Source organism: Misgurnus anguillicaudatus, chromosome 6, assembly GCF_027580225.2.
Source record: "Misgurnus anguillicaudatus chromosome 6, ASM2758022v2, whole genome shotgun sequence".
NCBI classification, from domain to species: Eukaryota; Metazoa; Chordata; class Actinopteri; order Cypriniformes; family Cobitidae; genus Misgurnus; species Misgurnus anguillicaudatus.
Genome location: NC_073342.2, coordinates 8651072 through 8670614, shown reverse-complemented (window position 1 = coordinate 8670614; position 19543 = coordinate 8651072). Strand labels below are relative to the sequence as shown.

Genomic DNA, 19543 nt, shown 5'->3' with positions numbered 1-19543 from the left:
CATGGCGTCCTTGTTATATGTCACACTGCTTCTTGTATAGTGTTCTTGTTTGCTTTATGTTCTGGACTGTTTACATGGATTTTGACCCTTTGCCTGCTGGATATGATTTTGGTTTTACCCTTAATAAACTGCACTTGGATCTTACCTGTTTGTGTGTGTGTGTGTCGTGACAGAAGGACTTCATCATGCATATATCCAGCGGATTGGTATCAGCCCCCCCTCCACTGAGAAGGAGAGGAGGGGTCAGTAATTTAAGGGCCCTACATCAGCATGGATGGATGGTGGAATGTCTGGCTCAGTAATTTTGAACTTTGTCTCGGGGGCCTGGGTTATAATGATGCAGCATTGAAGGATCTTTTTAACAACTGCCTGGATGACCCTTTGCTTTGGTGGGAGATGAAGGGGTTGGAGATCCTGGATTTTTGGGGGTTCACCAGATATTTTGAGCATCGTAGCCAGTGGCATGCAATTACCACACCTGCATCTCCAGACAAAGTGGCTGCCGCCACACTCGAGCCTGTTCACAAGATGGCTGCCAGGCTTACTTCTCCTCGTAAAATGGCCATTCCAGAACCCATCACATTAGCTAGTCCAGAATGAGGTTCTAGGCTGGCAATTAGAAGAACACCCTTCTCCACGAAGCCTGTCATACCTTCTCCTGTCTTTAAGATGGCTCTGTGGTGTGTGTGGTCTGCTCTTCTGTTTTACAAGAGGTCTCTCAAGTCCATGAACCCAGGCCTCCTGAACTTTCTGTCATGGATAAAAGGTCTTAATTTGATTCCCCTGAGCTTCCTGTCACGACCAAGTTAGCTTAGCATAAATTTCCTGAATTTCCTGTTCTGACCATAAGGCCTGTTTTCAATTTCCCTGAGTTTCCTGTAAAGGCCGAGATGGTTACTCCTGAGTTTCCTGTGTCCTGTTGGTCAGCCAACATGGTCGCTCCCAAGCTCCATAGACTGTCTAATCTTGCCAAAATGGCCGTGCATGTCTCCCAAAGTCTCTCTGTTCCATCCAAAATGTCTGTTCCTGAGATCCCCAGTTTCTCTGTCCTACCTAAGAACCTGAACTTTATGAACTTTCTGTCCTGTCCAAGATGGCCATCCCTGAACTCTATGCCTGGTCCAAGATGGCCATTTCTGAGCTCCCTGATTTCTCTGCCTGGCCCAAGATGTCCGATCCCGAACTCCATGAACTTTCTGTCCTGTCCAAAATGGACGTTCCTGAGCTCCCTGAACTTTCTGCCTGGCCAAATATGGCCATCCCTGAGCTTTCTGAACTCTCTGCCCTATCTAACCTGGCCCAGGTTAGGCAAGGTTCCCTTTGCCGCCAGCACTACCCTGGTTTCCAGTTCCGGCCTAGTCTCCACCTGTGGCATCACCCTGGCCTCTGGTTCTGCCTACGGCTTTGCTCTGGTCTCTGGTTCTGCCTTCGGCTCTGCTCGCAGCTCCGCCTTGGTCTCTGGGTCAGCATGTGGCTCTGCCTTGGTCTCTGGTTCCGCTTGTGGCTTCGCCCTGACTTCCTGCTCTGCCAGCCCTGCCCTGGCCTCCTGCTCTGCCGGCCGTGCCAGCCCTGCCCTAGCCTCCTGCTCTGCCTTGGCTTCCTGGGCCCTGGCCTCTTCACGGGCCTGTCCCTCCGTCCCTCCCCCTGATCCTCCACCAGTCCACCTCCCACATGAACTTTTTTTGTTCCATAGGAGCGTCTGGTATCTGCTCTGTAGAGAGGGGGTAATGTCACGATGTCTGATTGTTGTTCCCTGGGTGGCCACTAGAGGTCTCTTCCCCGCATGGTCCCATTCATTAAGAATTGCATTTCCCACAATCCTGTCTGTGTCTCATATCATTGCACTCAGCTGTTTACACTGACCTTGTTAGTGTTTGTGTATATATACCCTGTCTGTTCAGTTCTTGTCATGGAGTCCATGGCATATGTCACACCACTTCTTGTATAGTGTTCTTGTTTGTTTTATGTTCTGGACTGTTTACATGGATTTTGACCCTTTGCCTGGCTGGATACGATTTTGGATTACCTTTAATAAACTGCACTTGATCTTACCTTTTTGTGTTGGTCTTTGTCTGTCAAGTTAGTGTCTTTAAAAGTTTGCTAAAGACTCATCTGTTTTCTTTAGCATTTGGGGATGTTTTATAAATTGATTTTGTATGTGTCTGTTGTTGTTTGCTGTTTAAGTTGGACTTTAAACTTTATTTTACATTAGCTATATTCTATTTTTATGTACAGTTATTCAGATGTTTGCCAGTTACTTACTTTAGATTTAAATCTATGTTATTAACTGGCAACAGTTTGTTCAAAGTTAAATAAACATTAAACATTAACAAGTCTTTATCTTTACAGACTTGTTAATGTCTAATGTTCATTTATCTTTGAAAAACATTTGCTATTAACATTAATTTAAATAAACAAAAAGTTACTGGCAAACAGCTGCCAGTATACTGAAATTTCTACAAATATTTTCAGTGTATAATACAGAATAACAACAAAAAATAGGCACTTAAAAATAGGATTAAAAAGTAAGGGGCCAATCACACCAAACGCTTGGAAATGCAAGGCAAGCATAAGTGCCTTGTTTTGGTAACTTAAAAAAGAGCAGTGCGGTGTGGCTTTTTATATTGCTAGGCAACCACTGAGACAACTGTCCTGTTAATCAAATATGGATCATGAGCGCTCTTTTGCTGTTAGGTGTCATATTAGCAGAAACATTAAAAAGAGAATGTTTGCTCTGAAGGGGAGAGGTGCACAAACACAGGAGAGAGACAGTGAGTGACTGCAGTCCGGTAACGTTGTTCCAAACTGTAAACTTCCCTCACTACAACAGAAGGCCCACCTCTCCCCTCATTCGATTGGACAATGAAAAGATGCAAATTACGTCAGGTGCTTTTCCACTCTCAGTGCTTCTTCAAAAGCGCGTGCTGCGGCAAACGGCAAAACACGCAAGCCGTTCGGGGCCCATAAAAAGCGTGCATAATGCTCACTGCCCATAGAAAATCATTCAAAAAAGGCACCTGCAACTGCCATATACACTGTTGGTTTGATCGGCCCCTAATATGACTTTCTATAAAATGCCTGCATAGAAATGAAAATCCATAAATAAACTAAAATGTAAACAGAATATTGTCCGGAGGTATAGGTGTTAAATACATGGACCTTCAAGCATATACAGTGAGGAAAATAAGTATTTGAACTACCTGCTATTTTGCAAGTTTTCCCACTTAGAAATCATGGAGGGGTCTGAAATTGTCATCGTAGTGCATGTCCACTTTGAGAGACAAAAAAAAACGAAATCACAGTGTATGATTTTTTTTAACTATTTATTTGTATCATACAGTTGCAAATAAATATTTGAATACCTGTCTATCAGCTATAATTCTGACCTTCAAAGACCTGTTAGTCTGCCTTTAAAATGTCCTCCACTCCATTTATTATCCTAAATTAGATGCACCTGTTTGAGGTCATTAGCTGCATAAGAGACCTGTCCACCCCATACAATCAGTAAGAATCCAACTACTAACATGGCCAAGACCAAAGAGCTGTTCAAAGACAGTAGAGACAAAATTGTACACCTCCACAAGGCTGGAAAGGGCTACGGGGTGATAGCCAAGCAGCTTGGTGAAAAAAGGTCCACTGTTGGAGCAATCATTAGAAAATGGAAGAAGCTAAACATGACTGTCACTATCCCCTCGGACAGGGGCTCCATGCAAGATCTCACCTTGTGGGGTCTCAATAATCCTAAGAAAGGTGAGAATTCAGCCAATAACTACACAGGAGGAGCTGGTCAATGACCTGAAAAGAGCTGGGACCACCGTTTCCAAGGTTACTGTTGGTAATACAATAAGATGTCATGGTTTGAAATCATGCTTAAACCCCTGCTTAAACCAGCACATGTCCAGGCCCGTCTTAAGTTTGCCAATGACAATTTGGATGATCCACGGGAGTCATGGGAGAAAGTCATGTGGTCAGATGAGACCAAAATAGAATTTTTTGGTCATAATTCCACTAAACATGTTTGGAGGAAGAAGAATGATGAGTACCATCTCAAGAACACCATCCCTACTGTGAAGCATGTTTCATGCTTTGGGGGTGTTTTTCTGCACATGGGACAGGGCGACTGCACTGTATTAAGGAGGGGATGCCCGGGGCCATGTATTGCGAGATTTTGGGGAACAACCTCCTTCCCTCAGTTAGAGCATTGAAGATGGGTCAAGGTTGGGTCTTCCAACAGATTAATGACCTGAATCACACAGCCAGGATAACCAAGAAGTGACTCTGTAAGAAGCATATCAAGGTTCTGGCGTGGCCTAGCCAGTCTCCAGACCTAAACCCAATAGAGAACCTTTGGAGGGAGCTCAAACTCCATGTTTCTCAGTGACAGGCCACAAACCTGACTGATCTAGAGAAGATCTGTGTGGAGGAGTGGGCTAAAACCCCTCCTGCAGTGTGTGCAAACCTGGTAAAAACTACAGGAAACATTTGACCTCTGTAATTGCAAACAAAGGCTACTGTACCAAATATTAACATTGATTTTCTCAGGTGTTCAAATACTTATTTGCCGCTGTATTATACAAATAAATAGTTAAAAATCACACATTGTGATTTTTTTTAGATTATGTCTCTCACAGTGGACATGCACCTACGATGACAATTTCAGACCCCTCCATGATTTCTAAGGTGGAGAACTTGCAAAATAGCAGCATGCACTCTTGTGCTCGATCGTGGCCACCCGGGACCCATACATTTGCCGCATCCAGAAACATGGACGGAAAGACATCTTAAAAAAGACGCTCCCGCCTCAGTGCGAGTGAATGCTGTCTTTAAAAAGATGCAAAACACAGCAATACTCTTTTAGAGGAAACACTCTTTTAATGTGCTGATGTTGATGAAGCATACAGGGGAACGGCTACACACACTCAACTAAGAGTTGTTAAAATTAAAAAGAAATTTAAAAAAAAATTAAGAGAGAGGTGGAACACCCGAGAGCCTCCGCTGAAGTGCCTTTGCCCAACCAAATCGAACATGCAGAGTTCTCCAAACAGCAGAGAGTGTAGCTTCTCGTGAGCAGATTACTACCAGCTTTCGAAGCGAAAGAGCTAATGATATTGCACTTGATCCTCCTTTAAATACCCGAGTGGCGGGGCGGCACCGTCAGATGCAAATATCTGCATTCCAAGTTCATTGTCATGTAGTGTTTTTTTCGAATTAGATGCGCGTTCCCAATTCGACTGAAAAGGAACAACATTTTACATTCATTTAAGCATTTATTTAGGCTAACCGGGTCATGGCAAAACCGTAAGTGAACATAGCTGCTAGCCGCTTGTTAACGTGACTCTCTGACAGTATATTCAGAGTTTAAACAATGACATCATTCATCATTAATCCAAGCAATAAAAATGACAATAGAAACTAACATTTTACACTCATTTAAGCAAATATGTAGCTATAATTATACTTACAGGTTGTGGTTAGGAAACGCATATTGTTCCAAATAAAGTGGATACTGAACCATCTTTCATTGCCAAACGTCTTGTAAATCCCTCTGCTAAAAATGAATTTGAACCACTGATTCTTCATAGCCAAACGTTTAGTATATCCTTTCTTTAAAAAGTAATTTTAACAACAGATTCTTCAAATATCATCATCCTTTGGTAGTGAAAATAACACAAACTGAAAACACAGGGTGATATGATGTTTACACACTAACTAGCTGTGGACAGGTCATAGTTTTCGTTTCTCTATTATTATTAAAGTCAGGCAGGAGATTCAATCCATATGATGACCTGTTTCAGCGATTCAGTGTCGACTCCCTACTTTAGAAGCCAATAGCTTTATTAATCGTGCACTTTTTTGGTTCAACTACTTTGCACATTGTTTACATTGATGGACAGCTACATGACACACTGCAATACAGGTCAGTTTCGATTTTGGATCTGTGAGGCTCTTTAAGTTATTTTTAACAGGGGGACAAATAAGCAAAAAAATCAGGAAGGGGGCCACCACTTTTTCACACCACTGTACTTGAGCTTGTTGCTTTGTACCAGCTAAATGCTGTCTTGTGTGCTTTACTTTAGTGGCATATTTGTCTCCCCAACTTCAAAAATAACTGGGCAAAAGAAGGGCCATTGTCATGTTTCCTGTAATAAAGCCAAGTCTGCAATTGGATTGTTGTATCTCATTTCTTATCTCATATCTCAATCTCATTTACAGATCTCGGAATCCTATCACAAAAAGCTGAACCTTGTAATTACAAACGCTTGAGAATGTAGTTTCTCGGTTCTCATCACATACTCAACAACTGCTCTCTATCTTGTAGGTTTAGTACAGTAGGAGAAGTAATGATGGATCATTTACAAAAAAGTAGCAGATGATGCCTGCCGTTTTTCTGCGGAATATGGCTCACTAGTCTCTGACACATTTTATTGTTTTATTATCATGTTTTATTGCACCTAAACACATGGTTTATTATCAGACTATCTTTTATTGCTAGTCTAATGCTAGTCTAACGACAAAGTAGCTTTTATCCACAATCCATACTGCATTTGCATTTTCCCTCGCTTAGAAAAGTCTTTATTAATCTTCGTATTAATCTTCATGGATTGTTATCCACTTTTATTTCTTCTTAATATAATGCATATGGGTAGCTCGCTATCAAAAGAAACATCCATAAGAATCCATATACAGAAAAAAATAACTAACATATTACAATAAGACAAAGATTTAATACAGAGTTCTTTTTCACACATTTTCAACTTACATATTCAACTTTTAAATAAGTATTGTTTTTCATCATAAAAATGTACAACAATATCAGCATTAAACCACAGTTAAATAAAACAGACAGGTGCAGATTAACGCACAGGCTTGCGTAGGCTGCAGCCTAGGAGCCCTACGTGTTCAGGGGACTTTTTGGTAACAATTTACTTAAAGGGGTGTTTATAAGACTGACATTACACCTTCATTTGCATGTTTATACAACTGTCATTAAGTGTAATTTGTTCAGTTATGTCATTTTTAACGCAAAGACATTAAATTACATTACATTAATTACATTAAAATAATTAATTAAATACTTGATTAGTTTTTTCTTCTATGTCAGAAAATTTTTGAACCCTCTGTGTGAGGAAGAACAAGTTTTAGTTGTCAGTTTTTTATGTATTGTGCACATACATAAATTTAAGTATAATATTTTGACATGTCTGTTGCATTTTTTAAGGTATTTTAAATGATTTGACATAATATTAACACTTAATGACATTTAAATGACACACTCTAAAATTGCTGGGTAATTTTTGAGCCATATTCTGTCCCAGAATGTCATGATTCTGCCATCTTGTCCTTTGTTTAATCTAGTCTTGTGGCAGGATCATGACAGACCCATGTTTTGTGTGGGATCACGTGGTCTTAGTATTGGTTTTACTAGACCACATGTTCCCGGGAACTTTGGGGACGTAGCCTGGTCTGGGTCTACGCTCGAGACAGCAGGACCAAACTGAAGGGACGAGTCGTGGATGGAGAATGCATGAAGGTCACCTACCCTCTTAACAGAGGCCAAGGCGAGCAGGGTCAGAGTTTTCATTGACAAAAACTTCAGACTCACAGACTGCAAAGGCTCGAACGGGGGTCCCTGCAGGGCATTCAGCACCATGGACAGGTCCCAAGGAGGAATAGAGGGAGAGCGCAAAGGATGCAGGGACCTCAGATGCTTCTGACTCTGAAGGAGGAGATGACGGGCGAGATGCGACATGTGACGAGAGCGCAAACCGCTTTGACGGTTGATATATGCAACGGTCGCAGTATTGTCAGTGCACACTAATACATCCTTCCCTCGTAGCTCCGTAGCGAAGCGTACAAGCCCCAGATATACAGCCCACAACTCGCGGCAGTTGATGTGCCAGTGCAGCTGGGGTGCTGTCCACACCCCTGAGGCTGCAAGCCCATCGTACGTGGCTCTACACCCTGTGTCGGATGCATCTGTGTCTACAACAGCATGCCAAGAGACCTGTTTTATGGGAACACCTGCTCTCAGAAACACGGGGTCCGACCACAGGGTGAATGTTAGACAACACGCAGGTGTAATAGTTACACTCTCCTCGGGACTCAATCGTGAAGCCAACGCTGAAGCGGTCTCATATGAAGCAGCCCGAGCGGTGTCACAGCCGCGGCTGCTGCCATATGTCCCAGGAGCTTCTAAAATTGTTTCAGAGGGACCGCGTTCTTCCCTTGAAATGAACCGAGGCAAGTTAGAATCGACTGGACGCGCGCTTCTGTTAAATGTGCCGAAAAATCGATCGAGTCCAGTCCCATGCCGAGAAAAGAGATCCTCTGCGTGGGGCAGAGTTTGCTCTTTTCCCAGTTGACCCGAAGACCCAAACGGGCGAGATGCCAAAGCGTTAAGTCTCTGTGTTCGCAAAGCGTCCGCCGAGAATGCGCTATTATAAGCCAATCGTCGAAGTAAGCCAATATGCGATTACCACTCAGGGGTTTTAACGCTGCTTCTACTACTTTCGTGAATACACGGGGAGAGAGAGACAGCCCGAATGGTAGTACTTTGTATTGGTATGCCCGCCCCTCGAACGCAAAGCGCAGAAACGGTCTGTGGCGAGGGAGAATGGAGACATGAAAGTACGCGTCTTTCAGATCTATCGCTGCAAACCAATCTTGGGGGCGTATTGACTGAAATATCAGTTTCGGTGTTAACATTCTGAAGGATTGTTTTTGGAGAGTCCGGTTCAGAACACGCAAATCCAAGATCGGTCGTAACCCACCACCCTTCTTTGGAACTATGAAATACGGGCTGTAAAAGCCTGAGCTCATCTTGGCTGGAGGGACCGGCTTGATCGCGTCCTTCGCCAGGAGGACATCGACTTCTGCACGCAGTACATGTGCATCAGACGCTTTCACTGTAGTGAAACGAATGCCCGAGAATTTGGGTGTGTGCCGGTTGAATTAAATTTCGTAGGCGAGGCGGATCGTGCGTAATTACCAACGGGACGGGCTCGTAAGCTGAAGCCAAGCTTCCAAAGACCGTGCGAGGGGAATTAGTGGCACTACCGGGGAGCTTGCGGTTGGGCAGCCGAGCGGAACAGGTGAGACTGCCGGTGCGCGCGCCGTCGGAGCGCACGCAACTACAGTGTGTGTGTGTGTGTGTGTGTGTGTTGTGACACTGATCTGAGTCCGCTGAGGGTGACGGTCCAACCCAGTCTCACCCCATGGCGTCAATATTTGACGACACTTGACCATGCGTCAATATGTTGACGCGGAGGGTATACCTTTCGCGTCATTTTTTGACGAACTGGGGACTTCAATACTATTAAGTCTGTTGCATTCTCTTTTCTTACCATTTTCTACCATTTTCGCGTCGGTTTAGGGTTAGATTTACATAATGACATCCCTACCCAAACCTAACCCTAACCCCAATGCCAGGTGACAACTGTTTAATTTTGTGTACCTAATAGTATTGAAGTCCCCAGTTCGTCAAAAAATGACGCGAAAGGTATACCCTCCGCGTCAACATATTGACGCATGGTCAAGTGTCGTCAAATATTGACGCCATGGGTGTGAGACCGTGTTAGACGGTCGTCTGGTCTCCTGAGTGGAGAGCGCAGACTCCGGTAAGCACCCGCTGGCGTTAGAGGAGAGGGAGGATGAGCAGATGAATGCCCGTTCACGGCTCTCTCGATCCTCTGGAGACCTGGAAAAGAGATAGTAATGCACTATTTTTGTGGTTTGTGGGTGCCGGCTGAGAATCCGGCCGAAAAGAAACAAACCGAAACAAAACATTCTCCCGAAGAGTGATCCCATCCGATTCCAGGTCGCCCGTCTCAGGGCCGCTTAGATCCCCGTTTGCCACCACGGGAAGCGGGTCGAGCGGGCAGGGCGGGCTGCTGACGGCTGTTCCCCCTCCGTTGCCTGGATGACGCCCTGGGGGGGCAGAGGCAGCCGCCGCAGGGCGCCCTCGGCGAGGAGCAGACTGGGCAGCCGGCACTGGTGGACTAGAGGCAGGTCACTTGCGCCGGGGCATGATCTTAGCGATCGCTTCAGTCTGCTTCTGAGCAGCGGAGAACTGCTGTGCAAAGGACTCCACGGTCTCACCGAAAAGTCCGGACTTGGAGACTGGAGTGTCCAGTAACTTGTTCTTGTCCCCGTCCGTCATGTCAGCCAGACACAACCAAAGGTGGCGTTCTTGGACCACGAGTGTAGACATCGCGTGACCAATTGCCTGCGCCGTCACCAATTGTTGCGCAGAGAGCCAAATCAGTGGCATCCCGGAGCTCCGACAAGACGGGTGAGTCGGCTCCGACAAGACGGGTGAGTCGTGTGCTCCCTCAAGCAGATCACGTAAGGCCTTCGCTTGGTGGACCTGCAGCAAAGCCATTGCATGCAGAGCCGAAGCCGCCTCTCCACAAGCCTGGTGGGCAGCGCCCGTTAAACCGGACGACTGTCTGCAAGCCCGAGAGGGAATGGTTGGGCGGTCCTTCCAGGAGGCAGCGGTGGCCGGACACAGCTGCATCGCAACCCCCCCGCTCCACAGGAAGGATCCCCGTGTAACCCTTAGCGGCTCCGTTGGTGAGGAAGGTGAGAGGGGAGGGCTGAATCCGCTGTAACCGGGTAAAGTACGGCGACTTCCAAGTCCGTGAGAGCTCCTCGTGCACCTCGGGGAAGAAAGGTACTGATGGAGAGGGCTGTGAAGCCTGGGCAGCTCCGAACAACCAATCATCCAGGCGGGACGGTTCGGGCTGAGGGGGGTTAACCCACTCTAACCCTACGGTCTCCGCCGCTCGAGCGAGCACGGCCACCATCTCCGGGTCAAACTCTGGCGTCCAGACCGGACCAGTGGGAGGAAGGACTTCCGAGTCAGCTTCGGAAAGAGGGGGCCCACCCTCGGCTGTTGCGGTCGAAGCGGATCCAGAGGGAGGCACAACTGATTCTGCAGCCATCGTAGAAAACGACGCTGCAGTCTCCATAGGCATCTCTACCGGCTGAGGACGGGAAGGCTAAAAGCCGGAGGACGAATCCCCCGACCGGCTCAACACAGTTAGACGCAGATCGTCCTTAGAGAGCTTTGCGGCCGCTCCGTGCTGGCGGTCAGAAGTCCCCGGACGCGGACGCCGTTCCCGGAGAAACGACAACTGCCTGCGTAAATCCAAAAGGGACATCTCCTCGCAGTGAGAACATGCACCCCCAGCGAACGCAGCCTCCGCATGCTCGATGCCCAAGCATGAAAGACAGCGCTCGTGACCGTCCTTTGGACCCATGTACTTGCCGCATCCAAGAGCACACGGACGAGAACCCATCCTGAAAAGGACGCTGATCTCCGGATATACGAGAGAGTGGATATCTTTAACAAGACACAGAGCTCTCTTGTATCACTCTTTTAGGGAAATTCACTCTAGATGCTCAGTTGATGATGCGCACAGGGATCAGCAACACACTCACTAAAACTCAAAACAAAAAGATGCAGAGTTGTGGAAAAACTGCGGCGTCCGCTATGGTACTGCTAGTCCAACCAACTTTAGCAATCGTTTCCCACCAGAGCAGAAAGTAGCTTCTCAGTAGCAGTACTACTGATGAAAAAGCTAATTTCCATATTTGCACCTGCTGCTTATATACGCACCTGGCGGGGCGGCGCCAGCATTATGCAAATATCTCAATGCCAAGTTCATAGTTTACGAAGCAGATTGGTTTCTCTAAGCGAGTTCCCAATTCGTTGGGTGACGTGACGTCGTAGTGACCGACCAGAGGTGGGTAGTAACGAATTACATTTACTTCGTTACATGTACTTGAGTACATTTTTTGGGTAACTAGTACTTTTAGAGTAAATTTAAGGATGGGTACTTTTCACTCTTACTCAAATACATTTCTAGTGAAAAAACTGTACTTTTACTTCGCTACATTCGGCGGCGTTACTGCGCTACTGTTAAATGGTAATAATTAATGAATATATATTTTTAAAAAAGTTTATAGGGCGTGTTCGAAAGTTTCGCGAGACAGGCTGCGTCACCCTTTAGCGCGCGCGACTGCGCGTAGATGATAGGAGAAGCAGATGAGGGCACGTGTGCGTTGCCGTTGTGTGAGATATCGGAGGCAGAATAGATCATGCATGGTCTATGTTTTCACTCCAAGAGGTCAAAAATAATAGTTTCATAATGCGATGCATGCTTTGTTCAATAAATGAGCTGACATCTCAGCGTACAGGAATTCAAGATCCAACCTGAAGTGGTAAGTCACAGTAATGTTTATTTGAACAGTATTAATGGTCATTTCACACACTTTCCGATTCTTTTGCCATATGCACTCTTGTGCAAGCGATGACCAAACCTAGTGTAAGTTAAACCATACAAACATCACATTCATATCTGCACATTTCCATATCATTTTCCCACAACTAAACAAACTGAACAGCATAATTTAAGGACGTCTTGCATTATACACAAATCCAGACACCTCACTAATGTGTAGAAACTACATTCAAATAAAAACAAGATTGTATTTTATTTAAATCCTTCCTAAAGAATGAATGAATAAAAATAAAAGAATAAAGTTAGATTTTAAAGAAACATGTATTATATATTATAAAGTTGATTTGCACAAACAGATAAGTTCCATATGAAATTCTAAAATGATCCTCCTGTTTATGTTCAGTAATTGCACTTTAATGGCAATGAAAATAACCTATTCATATAAAAACATGATAACAAACAGACACACACGTTCTTTTTTGTTTACTGTTTTGCATGTTTAAAGGCAGATGCTGACAAGTTTGTAGCCTGGTAATACCATCCTCTGCTATTTTGCTTCGCTTCATAGACAGAGTCTGGCTGGGCATAATTGACAATCGTTTTCCTTCTCGTGGGAGGGGCTTGTCTGAAGTTTAAAATCATTGGTCTAAACGTAAGCCAATCACACATAACATTTGGATATGATGTGCTTTATGCGCCGGATCAGCCGCATCGAATCTCTGCTGTAAAATACACGTATAAACCCATCGAGCGAAATACCATAGTTAACATGGCTATGAACGACTTTTGCAGATTATGTTAAGTAAATCGTGCCAGAGCTAGTTGAACACTATCCTTACGGTGGCTTTCCACTCACGTCTAACGGGAGGAACGCCCCTCTCTCCTCTCAAACTCTTCCACCAGACAACCATAACCATATGTAAATTAAATCTTCCTACCTTATTTTCTGGTTAATCAGGAATGTCACCAAAGAATGCTTGCCCACGCGTCCTCCACCATTAACTGTGAACAATATAATTCCATTCCATGATTTCTCGATCGTTGTGCACGTCAAGCTGTGCTGCACACAGTTTCTCGCTGACGATCGGTAAAGTTGATAAATTAAACTTTTCCAAAAACTTGTCCGGAGTAGGGCAACAACATAATCTCCATTCAAATGTTTAACAAACACTTTTCTTGTTCGGGTTTAAATTGGCAAGTGCCGGTTCTCCACATCCACAACAGAGCAAATAGCTTTCTGTATCTCCATGTCCACAACAAACTACAACCGTGATTCGGCGTTTAGCGTCTACGTCACGGCTCTCAGCCCGCCCTCTGTTCGTTGATTGGACGGACGTTTTGAGACCGGAGGAAAATGGTTTGAATGGGAGGTATCTCAGACTGAGTACAGAAGCGTAATGAAATTTAGCGGAAGTACGAAGTCTGACGTAGTCAGGCTAACAAGTTTGTGTTGTGAACATGAAAATAAATACAGAGTTAACCGTCAGAAAAACATCTGTGTGTGTGTGTTTGAGATTTTTTCTCAAATGACACGTTACGTGATGTTAATGTACCCATGTAGGACTGAGATAGGCTGCTTTACTTGTATATAAGCAGAACAATGAGACTTTTAAGGAGAGGTTTGTGAAAACCCTCCAAGTAGTCTGAAATTCAGTGCTTTTGCCCTACTTCTCTATCTGATCGGAAGTAACGAGTAACTAACTACTTGAGTAGTTTTTTCATCTAATACTTTTTTACTCTTACTCAATTAAATAATTAGATTGATACTTTTACTTTTACTTGAGTACATTTTTGTATAAGTACTTGTACTTTTACTTGAGTACAGATTTTGGGTTCTCTACCCACCTCTGTGACTGACTGAAAAAAATCCACTTCTTTGGATGAGACAGAAAGTTGTTTTTAATTATTATTTGGTTATATTTGTTTTCATAATATTTATCATAATTTCATTGCATTACTATTAAACATGTTACATGGTTAACAGAAGGGTGTAACACACAATCTTTTTTTCTTTAGTATTGAAATTGTGGTCAAGACTTCAAGTGCAGGCTACTCAATTTTAAGACTTTTTCCCAAAGATGAACAGTACTGAATAAGCAAAATGTCAAAATTAGCTGTGACTTGTATTAAAATTAAATAAAGCATTTTATCATTATCTTTTTTATTCCAAGCTGAAATTTTCCACTCTAATGCTGTAAGATAAATCACATACTATCATACTATAATTAGGTGAGAATAAGTAGGCGAGGTAAGAACAGCCTAAAAATAGCTGGGTTATTTTTGACCAATAATGGGTAAATATTGGACAGAACACATCGCTGGGTTAAAACTAACCTATTGCTGGGTTGTTTTAACACAACTGTTGGGTTATTATACCCCATGGTTGCAAAACAACAACCCAACAATTGGTCATTTTTGACCCATCATGGGGTCATTTTTAAACCAGAATGTGTCCGATATTTACCCATTATGGGTCAAAATAACCGATACATGGTTAAAAGAAGAGTGTAGCATGTCCAAATTCATAGCACAAATGAGCAGCTACTTCTAGCTAGTTTTTAAGTGTACAATGGAAAAAATAAATGCAGCTGTTTGCCAGAAACTTACTGATTTAAACTTGTTATCTACTGGCAACAGTTTGCTCAAAGATAAATGAGGATCAAACATCAACAAGTCTTTATATCCACAAAATAAAACAAAATGAAAAATTTACAGCCACATGCGTGACATTCTGGGATCCAAATTCGGAAGTACAAAAACAGAAAAACATTGATAAGGCTGTTATTTCATATTGTTTTATTCTGTGAAGACAAAGACTTGTTAATGTTCAATCCTCACTTTGAACAAACTGTCCCCAGTAAATAACATCAATCTAAATCAACTGCATAACTATGGCAACATTTTTTTTACATTTTGACCATTTATTCTACCAGTGTACTTAGAGAGTTTTGCAGCAAAAGGCATTAAAACGTGTTAAATACCAGTTAAATAACTAAAGTGACATTAGTAAAAAATCATTTCAATACTGACTAATAACCTTTTCATTCCCATTAAAGTGTATTGACTGAATCTAAACATGATAAAAGCTTGATAAAAAAGTTCATAAAGAGCTTGATCACACACTGTACAAACTGTATTCTATTCCCTTCCCCAAAACCTCAAAATGTCCCCACAAGGTCACAAAAATACTGGTATTCCTATCTTTGTGGGGACAATTGATATTATACACAACGTGATATTTACCAGGTGTGTGCGTGCGTGTGAGAGTGTGTGTGAGAGTGTGCTGTTTTCTACCAGAGACATAGTGGGGGAAACTGTTGGTACAAATCCAAAGCTGATCAAATATACTATAGATAGATAGATAGATAGATAGATAGATAGATAGATAGATAGATAGATAGATAGATAGATAGATAGATAGATAGATAGATAGATAGATAGAATGATTTATTAAAAGTTCTGATTCAAAAAGTTACATGCTTGAATTACAAGATATGAGTATAGATATAGTAAATAAGACATATAGTTGCAATTGAGATCCCTGAGATCAGCTGGTGTATGTTTTTAATGGATATACTGATTACCGAACAGAGAGAACTTAAACGGGACATTATTTATTTTAACAATTTCCGTCTGGTAGATTGTATAAGACATTATAATAACACACAAATAGACTGAGAAACAAGGACTGTAGCTTTTATCACCATTATGACCATATGATTAACGTGTCCATGTGTTTTTGTTTTTATCTTTCACAATTTAAATTGGATATCTTAATCATTTTATTTATGCTTAAATGCTGCAAATGGGTGTGTTTAAAATAAATGTATTGGTACTCCTGTAACGATGACAGTCTAAATGTTGTTGATGTCTTCATGCTCATCTGCGACTTGTGTTTTTTTCTTCATCTGCAGGATGTACTGAGCAAGCTCAAAAACCGCCCCATGACCCGCTGGTCTCTGACAGGTGAAGTCAGCTGCAATGAGACGTGACACGGGTGCATCAGGAGGTACAGCATTCAGCCCCACCTGCGTCATGATCTCCACATCTTCACATTCTGCACCTACCAAAAACAAACATACAGTATCATTCTTAACAGGGCAACATATGGATGGCCAGAGTGAAAGAATGTAGTGTAGTGTAATGTTAGCTTTCCTATTACAACAGTTCAAGGCCTTATGAACTACAAGAACAAACACCAGTGCATGTAAGGGCTTTGTCAAAATGTTTGTCTAGGCACAAAGCTATGTGGTTTATGGCGACATGAAAAGTGTATAATGACAAGTTTATTATGTTATAAACATAGTGTAAGAGGACACTTCCTGTAAACTGAAAACATTAAAAACAAACTAAATGGTACTTTTTCATAGATTAAAGACTGCCAACAGTTTTTTATGGTTTGTGTTAGGGACTGGGGTAGGTTAGGGGAATAGAATATATAGTTTGTACAGTTATAAAACCAATTGCGTCTATAGAAGTGTGTGTGTGTGTGTGCGTGCGTGCGTGCGTGCGTGCGTGCGTGCGTGTGATCAAGGTCTTTATGAACTTTTTTATCAAGCTTTTATCATGTTTAGATTCAGTCAATACACTTTAATGAAAAGGTTATTAGTCAGTATTGAAATGATTTTTTACCAATGTCACTTTAGTTATTTAACTGGTATTTAACACGTTCTAATGCCTTTTGCTGCAAAACTCTATAAGTACACTGGTAGAGTAAATGGTCAAAATGTAAAAAAAATGTTGTCTTAGTTATGCAGTTGATTTAAATTTGTTGTTTACTGGGGACAGTTTGTTCAAAGTGAAAATTAAACATTAACATGTCTTTATCTTCACAGAATAAAACAATATAAAATAACAGCCTTATCAATGTTTTTCGGTTTTTGTCCTTCAGAATTTGGATCCCAGAATGTCACGCATGTGGCTGTAAATTTTTCATTTTGTTATATCTTTATAGATGGAGACTTGTTAATTTGTAATGCTTTATCTTTGAACAAACTGTTCAACAAATTTAAATGAGTAAGTTTCTGGCAAACAGCTGCATTACTACAGAAATTTATTTTTTACATTGTACACTTAAAACTAGCTAGAAGTAGTTGCTCATTTGTGAGTGTTAGTCTACACTTTTCTTTTAACCATGTATGGGTTATTTTGACCCATAATGTGTAAATATAGGACACACGCCAGGTTACAAATGACCCATTGTTGGGTTGTTGTTATGCAACCATGGGGTATAATAACCCAACAGTTGTGTTAAAACAACCCAGCAATAGGTCAGTTTTAACCCAGCGATGTGTTCTGTCCAATATTTACCCATTATGGGTCAAAAACAACCCAGCCATTTTTAGGCTGTTCTTACCTCGCCTACTTATTCTCACCTAATTATAGTATGATAGTATGTGATTTATCTTACAGCATTAGAGTGGAAAATTTCAGCTTGGAATAAAAAGGATAATGATTTAATTTTAATACAAGTCACAGCTAATTTTGACATTTTGCTTATTCATTACTGTTCATCTTTGGGAAAAAGTCTTAAAATTGAGTAGCCTGCACTTGTGCAAGTGCGATTTCACAAGTCTTGACCCCAATTTCAGTACTAAAGAAAAAAAGATTGTGTGTTACACTCTTCTTTTAACCATGTAACATGTTTAATAGTACTGCACCGAAATTATTATAAATATTATGAAAACAAATATAACCAAATAATAATTGAAAACAACTTTCTGTCTTATCCAAAGAAGTGGATTATTTTTTAGAAAAGCTTTAAGGTTTTTTACTCTTTATTTGGCCACAACTTTCTCTCTGTTTTAGCAAATTGAATGATTTTTAAGAAAATGCTTTGAAATTTTTCAAAAACTCAACGATATACCGTGGGCAAATTTACTACCCTTTTGTGTTGTTAGTGGAAACATCCACTAAATTCAACGGTTATAAAAAATGTTTTCCAATTTTTTTCATGTATCTGTTGGTCAACCTCAGTATCAAAACTACGAAATCTTCACGGGAATTCCATGATTTTGGCTCTTTGATTGCCAGGTTCATAGGTGGTGTCACTGATTTGGGGAAAAACACACACAAAATAGGACCACATGGTGATCAACAGTAAAAATGACAAATTTGACCTCTTAACAAAAAAACACCAACATTCAAAAATGCATGAAAAAAAGATGTCATAGCTCTGCAATCAAAAAATGTGGTTATAATGAAAGTCAATGTGGCAAAAACAGCCACCAACAAAAACTGATGCTACACAAAAATTAAAAATGCTTCAAAGCCAATGTTTTACCAATCTTTGACAAGCACAAAACTGTGAAAAGGGATAAACAAAATCCAGTCCACAATCACTTTTTATATTGCAAACCGGTCAATCAGTGACACCACTTATAAACCTGACAATTAAATAGTTAAAATCATGGAATTTTTGTCAAAATTTGGTAGTTTTGATCAGTACTTAGGTTGATTAATAGATTTATGTAAAAAATGTAAAAAAATATTAATCGGATACATTTTTATAGCCATATAATTTAGTGAATGAAAACATCCACTAACAACACGAAAGGTATTTACATAGCAAGCAATGTATTCCTCGCGATTTAAGTTCTCTGTTTAACAACAAATATGTAAATTATGGCCACAGTTGTTACAATTACATCATAGGTCAAAGGACATACGGGTCACATGACAATGAAAACATGGTGGATTCATACTGCACAAACACATACTACAATATATAACACATACTGTTTTAATTACATAGAAGTAGATACTTTACATTATTCAGTATGTACTGTCATAGTGCACAATTTAATATGCAGCATACGTGTCTATGGTGCGCAACTGCCATCTTGGAATCAACAACATTTTAGATTGCAGTGACATCACTATTTTACATTTACGTGTATTCAAAGTGACTGACAATGCCTTAAAGAGAAATGTTTTATTAGTTTGTGTGTTCCCTTTGATCAAACCCACTGCTAACGCAATGCTTTACTGATTGAGCTACAGGATCACCTGTAACCATCGATGTATAATTCTTACCCATGAAGGCCACCTCATCTTTCTGCATGTTTTTCTCTTTCATCAGACACTCCAGATCTTTCTTCTCCATCACGAGTCTAATGTGACAGCCTGTCTGCTTAGAAATGGTCTTCAGCAAATCTTTGGACACCATCTCATTCACATTAGATATAAGAATCACCTAGTAAGAAACAGTAAAATGATGTAGTCACGTAATCTACTAGATGAACCTTTGTCCCAAAAATAAATTGCGCTGTACACTAACCTGTTAATTAATGAAGCAA

The 19543-nt window shown here is 41.5% G+C and overlaps 1 protein-coding gene and 1 long non-coding RNA gene across 2 annotated transcripts in view; one reads left to right on the top strand and one right to left on the bottom strand.

Moving 5' to 3' along the window:
- The window catches only part of LOC129433922 (N-acylneuraminate cytidylyltransferase B), an 89592-nt gene that overhangs the window by 63156 nt on the left and 6893 nt on the right, over positions 1-19543 (bottom strand). The window lies entirely within an intron of this gene.
- LOC129433136 (uncharacterized) overlaps positions 1-19543 on the top strand; it is a 25430-nt gene extending 5887 nt beyond the window's left edge. The window contains exons 2-3 of the long non-coding RNA XR_012369962.1: positions 16160-16254; positions 19327-19543. This is a non-coding gene — a long non-coding RNA (uncharacterized lncRNA). The remainder of the gene's footprint in view (positions 1-16159; positions 16255-19326) is intronic.